Source organism: Zalophus californianus, chromosome 4 (genome assembly GCF_009762305.2).
Source record: "Zalophus californianus isolate mZalCal1 chromosome 4, mZalCal1.pri.v2, whole genome shotgun sequence".
In the NCBI taxonomy this organism is placed as follows: Eukaryota; Metazoa; Chordata; class Mammalia; order Carnivora; family Otariidae; genus Zalophus; species Zalophus californianus.
In genome coordinates this window covers 50724776-50733183 of record NC_045598.1, presented here as the reverse complement: position 1 = coordinate 50733183, position 8408 = coordinate 50724776, and the positions used below count along the sequence as shown (strand labels likewise).

The 8408-nt window shown below is 41.0% G+C and overlaps 1 pseudogene; it reads right to left on the bottom strand.

The window, feature by feature from the left end:
* Positions 1-1143: 1143 nt before the first annotated feature.
* Positions 1144-4678, bottom strand: LOC113926690 (annotated as a pseudogene).
* Positions 4679-8408: the final 3730 nt, after the last annotated feature.

Genomic DNA, 8408 nt, shown 5'->3' with positions numbered 1-8408 from the left:
AAGACTTTGACAGGGTAGGAGAACTTTGTTTCTTGAGTTCCTCCTGAGATGGACAGCAAAGAGATAACTTAAGATCTCCTATAGTGGGGATGGGGTCACTGCTGGGTGATAGGCATTAAGGAGGGCATGTGACATAATGAGCACTGGGTGTTATATGCAACTGATGAATCACTTAATGCTACCTCTGAAACTAATAATATACTATATGTTAATTGAATTTAAATTAAAAAAAAAAGATCTCCTATGTGAGTTGTCATCCACTCAGACGGTTGTGAGTCCTGCCAAGAGTCATTGTCTGGAGGTGCCTTCTTAATGTGGGTGTGATGAATTCATAGCTGGACGCCTGCACGTTTTGGAGAAGTAGGAGTAGTTAGAAGCATATTTAAGGACCTGTCCATTTTTCAGTTAACCCATCTTCTGGTCCTTGGTTCTTCCAAGCCTTTAGTAGGACCCAGTCTCCTGGCTGAAAAGGGTGCAGTGGCTCCTCAGGAAATGGCTTGGTCTTAGAAAAGGCAAACTCATGGATAGATGTCAAAATTTGATTCAGCTGCTGCACATACTATTTAATTCCATTTGCATGTTCTAGGTAGGGGCAAATAGCCCCTACTCAAGTCTGAATGGGTTTCCCATATGTAATTTCATAAGGGCTCCATCAGAGCCCTGCTACTAGAGGCCACCCTTCCACAGAGGAGGGCAATAGGAAGTGCTTTTTCCCAAGTCAGGCCCGTCTCTTGGCACATCTGTGGCCTACCTATTGTAGGTGCTAGGCTCCAGAGTTAGTGGTGGAGATGGACACAGGCTGTGCTGTAGGATGAGTAATGGGTGTCTGAATCGTGCTGTGGAGACCACTGCTACAGAGCGAGTCAGGGAAGCCTTGCAGAGGACGGGGCTTTTCTGCTAAGCCATACAGGGGTGTAGGAGTTTGCCTGGGCACACTGGACAGAACAGCGGCCATAAAGATGTGGCGCAGAAAGAGCATGGCCTGTCTGCACAGTGGAGCGAATTCTAGAATCACTTCAGTTTGGGTCACATTGCGGAGGTGCCCAGACAGGAGATTTGAGAAGGTCTATAGACACATCTCACTTGTATGTTTGAGATTAGATATTTCAACTTGAGCCTGTAGCTTGAGCATTTGCCAGTGGGCTACTCACATATGACTGCACCTGCGACCGTCTCCACGTCCCTCCTGGTCTGGGTGCAGTCTGGAAGCAGGAGTCCGGCCCTGAAGCTTCCAAAGTGATTATTCTGTAGCAGACATCGGGCAAAATGAGCAAGGCCCAGCGGGGATGAATGCTGATGCATATTAGAAAGGTCAAGCAATGCAGGGAGCATACAGCTTCTGCTTGGGAGACACGGATGCATCTGGCCCAGACAAGAAGACCTAATCTAATTTCTAAACAGGAAGAACATAACTCCTTGGGATGGAACAACAGGCCTGATTTGCCTAGAAACTTACGGGGAGTGGGAGGTGGGGGATGACTAACATTTAACTGAGGACCTGTAGAGCTTTTTTTTACACAGCATTTCATGGAAAAGCTTAGCATATCCAGAATCTTGGTAAATTGAACAATATTTTCAATACCCTAGATGGAGAAAGACCAAAACAGAGGTAGTCTCCTTTGTTTAAAGGAAATTTGTAGCAAACTTTCTCTCTGAAATGAAGGAAACATTCCCTGTTTTTGGGTTTTTGTTTTGTTTTGTTTTTAATCCAGATGACCTCTTTTTTTTAAATAATTTTTTATTGTTATGTTAATCACCATACATTACATCATTAGTTTTGGATGTAGTGTTCCATGATTCATTGTTTGTGCATAACACCCAGTGCTCCACGCAGAACGTGCCCTCCTCAATACCCATCACCAGGCTAACCCATCCCCCCAGCCCCTCCCCTCTAGAACCCTCAGTCTGTTTCTCAGAGTCCATCGTCTCTCATGGTTCGTCTCCCCCTCCGACTTACTCCCCTTCATTCTTCCCCTCCTGCTATCTTCTTTTTTTTTTCTTAACATATATTGCATTATTTGTTTCAGAAGTACAGATCCGTGATTCATCAGTCTTGTACAATTCACAGCGCTCACCATAGCACATACCCTCCCGTGTCCAGTTGACCTCTCTTTGACAGTCTATTATCCAAAAGAAGGTAACAGTTGATAATTTTCCACTGGTGTGTGCTCCCCAACGAGGTGAGGTGAGATCTGACATCCCAGTCTCAGCCACATCAACAATCCTCTCATCTCATTTGTTAATCGTGAATAAAATAAAAAGATCTGAAAGAGTGAAGAGCCCATTCTTTCTGGAACCTACATCCCATCAAGTGCTGCTCTTAACACCCATTTATTCATTTAGAATTGGGAATAAAGGGTTACTTAAAAGAAAAAGAAAGTAAATATTTGGGGCCCCTGGCTGGCTCAGCCAGTAGAGTATGCAACTCTTGATCTCTGGGTTGTGAGTTCAAACCTCACGTTGGACGGAGTTTACTTTAAAAAAAAAAAATGTAGACTTGGGATGCCTGGGTGGCTCAGTCAGTTACACAGCTGCCTTCGGCTCAGGTCATGATCTCAGGGTCCTGGGATCGAGCCCCACATCGGGCTCCCTGCTCAGTGGGGAGTCTGCTTCTCCCTCTGCCACTCACCCTGCTTGTGTGCTCTCTCACTGTCTCTCTCTGACAAATATATAAAAAAAAATCTTTAAAAAATTAAAAATAAATAAATAAAGATTATGTAAAAACGTCTCTTAAAAAAAAATGTAGACTTGGGAATGAGGGAAGTCTTCTTTCATTCCTCCACACACTGCAGCTCTGGCCTCTGGCTTCTAGGACTTCTTGTTTATTTTTGTTTTTGTTTAAAATGGAAAGTTGATTTGCTCAGTACACCAAATAGGAAACAAGCACTGTCATGACAAATATACAGAAATATGCAGACCAACATAAAACAGTAATTTGGTTTAAATGAAGGGAAACCTTTTTAAATGTTATTAACAACATACCCCCCAGAATCTTTTCTTCAGTTAATTTAACTATACATTTCAATAAAATGAAGGATAAGGGATTAAGTGGAAGTGAGCTTGTGAATTTTTCTTAAGAATAAAACTCCCAACTCTATCAATCCATGCCAGTTAAACACTAATTTCCCAAATAAATGCAAAATGAGATGAAGGAGTTAGTGACTTTTTTTGCTTAACAGTCCAGAGGAAAATGGTTACTACAAATACAGCAGACAAACCATTAGGACTGACCGATCTAGGGTGCCTGGGTGGCTCAGTCATTAAGTGTCTGCCTTCGGCTCAGGTCATGATCCCGGGGTCCTGGGATCAAGCCCCGCAATCAGGCTCCCTGCTCAGCGGGAGGCCTGCTTCTCCCTCTCCCACTCCCTCTGCTGTGTTCCCTCTCTTGCTGTGTCTCTCTCTGTCAAATAAATAAATAAAATCTTTAAAAAAAAAAAAAAAGACTGACCGATCTAGATAGTATTGTACTAAATTTCAGTCTCAAATTGTGCTAAATGCTTATCATTAGTATGGCCCATTTTGGTCCACGATATGGTTTAATGCCAAGACAGATCCCCACTTGTTAAACAAATACATAGATAACTGTTGCTTTTTTGGTTTTGTTTTTAAATGTGTGTGTGTGTGTGTGTGTGTGTGTGTGTGTGTGTATATATATATATATATATATATATATATATATATATATATATACTTTAAAAAGTTGGGTATATTTCCACATACAAAGGTAGGTTTTTCCCAGGAGGAATTTACAGGAAGTAGTCTGCACCAGGTAATATGAGACTCTCTACCACAAGGTGCTGGGTCAAACTGAGGGAAGGAGTATTTTAAAGTGTCATCTAATATTCCATGATAGCACCCTGATTCCCACAACAGTAACAGTAAGTAATTGGGTGCACTTTTAAAAATGGTAACCACATTCTGATCATGACACCAACCACATTCCTCCATGACAAGTTAGTGAGCTCGAGAAACCAGTGTGAGACCATTGGCATGGTTAAATGTTTCAGAAATGTCTTGTCCAAATGTATAGCCAGCACTAGGTGGTGAAATATTCCCCTGGCCGTGATCATCTGGATCTGACCACTTACAGATCACACCATGGGCCCTCCTGTGGAACTTCTTGTAAATGATTCAAGGCGCTTATATGATCCAGTGTAACTAGGAACGGAGAGAGGCCACCATGGAGGTCGAATATCTGTCCATCTACTAAAGCTGTAAGTGGAAGATAATCAAATAGATCTGTAAAATATTTCCACACTTTGGCATTTCCATACTTTCGTAGACAGTCATCATAAAAGCCATATACTTGGGTAACTTGTCGGCTTTCATGGTTTCCTCTCAATATTGTAATGTATTGTAGGTAACACACCTTTAAGACCACAAGAAGTGTCACAGTCTTCACTGAGTATAGCTTCTATCTACATAGGCACCCATGAATAGTTTGTACTTGGTGATTTTCCACCAGTTCTAAAGAATTCCATTAGATCATGGAAATGACCACGCACATCTCCACACAGGGTAACAGGACAACGAACCTCTTGCACTTTTGATTCTTTTGTTAAAATTTCCTTAGCCTTTTTGCACCTCACCACACTTGGTTCTGGTTAAGCTGTTTATAATCGTTCAGCTGCTCAACCCACTGGTGCAACTCCTTGGTGAACATCTAGTTGTCCATGGCAGCCAGATCCCCTTCCCCACCACCTCCTTCCCCCTTCATGCCCTGGGCACCGTTCCCTTCTCCAGCTGCTGCCAGCTCCCAGCAGCAAAGGAAGGAGCCGGGGAGCAGGGAGAGTGGCAGCGGGCCCCTTGCACCACCTAAAGCCAGCCTGGCGAGGCTGTGTGACTGGGGAGGGAGTGGGTGAAGAATGCGGGCAGGTTAGGTGGCATGCCAGAGTGCCGCAGGGGTCTTCAGCGAAGCACCCACCAGGAGCTAACACCTGCTACCCCCACGGCCTCTCCCTCAGGCTCCTCTTTTTTTTTTAAGTCCTTTTGAAAGGTTTCATCCTCTGGCCAGCACAAACATGAAAAGATGCTTGACATCACTTACCATCAGGGAAATGCAAATCAAAACTATGAGTTATCGCCTCACACCTGTCAGAATGGCTAAAATCAACAACAGAAGAAACAAGTGTTAGCGTGGATGTGGAGAAATGAGAACCCTCACTGTTGGTGGGAAGGCAAACTGGTGTGGCCACCGTGGTAAACAGTATGGATGTTCCTCAAAAAGTTAAAAATAGAACTACCTTAAGATCCAGTAACTGCACCACTGGGTATTTACCTAAAAAATACAAAACCACGAAATCAAAGGGACACATGCACCCCTATGTTTATAGCAGCATGATATACAATAGCCAAATTATGGAAGCAGCCCAAGTATCCATCGAAAGATGAATGGATAAAGAAGATGTGAGATACATACATACATACATATATATATATATATATATATATATATGAATATTACTCAGCCATAAAAAAGAATGAGATCTTGCCATCTGCAACAACATGGATGGAGCTAGAGAGTATAATGCTAAGTGAAAGAGTCAAAGAAAGACAAATACCATATGATTTCACTCATATGTGTAATGTAAGAAACACAACAAATGAGCAAATGGGTAAAAAAGAGAGAGACAAACCAAGAAACAGACTCTTCACTTTAGAGAACAAACTGCTGGTTACAGAGGGGAGGTGGGCGAGGGGATGGGTGAAATACCTGATGGGGATTAAGGAGTGCACCGATGTGATAAGCACCGGGTGTTGTATGGACTGTGGAATCACTATATTGTACACCTGAAACTAACATAACACGGTATATTAACTATACTGGAATTAAAATTAAAAACTTAATTAAAAAAGGGTTTCATCCTCAACTCTTCTTTTCCCTTCTCTCCTTAGAACCCTCAGGACTTTAGTGATTACTTTCATCCAAATCACTTCCACTCCTAACACTCTTTCCTGACCCTCCAGAGCTCTGTTCATCCCACCTGACTTTGAGCACTGACCATGCGGAAATGCCTGATAGATGTCCTACCCTATCACCTGTGCCCAACAGCCCGGTCCCAGCATTTGCCTGAATCCTTTCTGAGCTCACAGCATCCAACTCTAAACAAGGGCTCTCCACTGCCTATAGAAATTCTCTAAACTCTAGCCTTGGATTCAAGATCCGGTGTGGTCTGGCTTCCAAACATTCATCACTACCCTACTTGGTATACCCTCCGGCTTAACAATACCTCTATGCTTTTCCGACCTCTGAGAACTTGCTTACATTGTTCCTTCTGCTATTACAATCTTTTCATGCCCAGTTTCTGCATGTTCAGAACTCACCTAGGGTTCTCATCTAGTCCTTTGGGTTTGAAGTAGCAAAATACGTTGAAATAAGTAAATTCCCCAAAAGGCGATCTCCAGTGGGTGTGACATCCTAGAAGGTCAACACAAGGCACCACCTCAAAGGAGAGTCCAGTTACACATTAACTGCTGGTAACAGAAAAAATACAGGAGGAGTCACCTATTCCAAGAAGTTAGAAAAACAATAAATAAACCCAAAGAAAGTAAAATAAGGGAAGCAATAAAATTAAAATCAGAAATTAATGATTAAAGGGTGCCTGGATGGCTCAGTCCGTTAAGTGTCAGACTCCTGATTTCAGCTCAGGTCAAGACCTCAGGGTCGTGAGATTGGGTCTCATGTGGGGCTCTGTGCACTCAGTGTGGAGTCTGCTTGTCCCTCTCCCTCCTCCTCTGCCCCTTCCCCTGCTAGCAATCGGGGTGTTGGGCACATAGGACATCAGGCACCCCTGCATGGTTAGTACTCAAAGTCAGGTGGGATGAACAGCACTCTGGAGGGTCAGGAAAGAGTGTTAGGAGTAGAAGTGATTTGGATGAAAGTAATCACTAAAGCCCTGAGGATTCTAAGGAGAAAAGGGAAAAGAAGAAGAGTTGAGGACGAAACCCTTTTTTAAAAAAAATTTTATTTCTCTCTCAAATAAAATCTTTTAAAAAAAGAAATTAATGATTAAGAAAACAAAAAAAATGAATTTATCGATCTAAAAACTAGATCACTGAAAAATATGGATGTCACTAGCTAGCCTTACAGAAGAAACAAGGAAGAGAGCACAAAAACACAAAATTAGGAAAGGGAAACTTGTCCCATGTACAGAGGAAATAGAGATAAGTATGAGACCATTATATACCACTATAATTTAATACATTTTGAAAATCCTAATAAAACGATGATCTTCTATGAAAATATTTTTCCCAAAATTGGGTTGGAAACACATGGGAATAAACAAATAAATAACATGCAGAAATAAAGACAATTCTCCTCCAATACCCTAGTCCTAAATCATTTCACATGTGAATCTTTAAAAATTGAATAAACAGATTCTTTGATGCTGTTTAAACTATTCAAGAGCAGAGAGAAGTAAAGGAAATACCTTCACTCATTTTACATAATTGGCAAATTACTGATCTGAGAACCTAATAAAGACAAAACTGCAGACTAGTTTTACTTGTAAAGAGTTAAAAAAAGTTTAAATATATATATATATACACACACACAAACCACATATAAATTGTATATATCAAATCAAATCAGCAGTACATTAAAAGAATAACATACCAAGACCAAGTAAAGTTCATTTCAGGAATCAAGGAATACAAAGATGATTCCATATTAGGAAATTTAGTAATATAAATTAATTTTAAGTCAAGAGAGAAGCCATGATTGTCTTTACTATTAAAAATGCATTTATTAAAATTTATACACCCACTCCTCTTCATAAACCTCTTAATAAAAAGAAAATGGAGTATCTTGTTGACTTAGTAGAGCATGTGACTCTTGATGTGGAGGTTTTGAGTTTGAGCCCCACACTGGGTGTAGAGATTACTTAAAAATAAAATCCTTAAGAAAATGAAAATAAAAGGTATTCCTTTATTTTAACAAAATTATTTCTCAAAACCAAAGCCCAAATGTGTTTCATGCTAAAACACCAGAAACATTTCTGACCAAGTCAGGTATAAGAGACGACCTAAGAGTACCACGGCTATTGACTATTGCTCTAGAAGTTCCTGCCAAGACAATTAGACAAGGACTGAATTAAAATGTGTAATTAATAGAAAGGAGGTTGCAAAACTGTCATTATTTACAGAGCATATGGTTGAACATCTAAAAAAAAAAAACAGCTTAAACCTACTAGAAAAATAAGAGGTGAGAAAAGAGATTATTTAAGAGATTATAAAAGTGATTATTTAAAAATTAACATTAGGGGCACCTAGGTGGCTCAGTAGGTTAAGTGTCTAACTCTTGATTTTGGCTCAGGTTGTGAACTCAGGGTTGGGAGATTGAGCACCATTTTGGGCTCTGTGCAGGGTGTGGAATCTGCTTAAGATTCTTTCTCTCTCTGCCCCTTCCT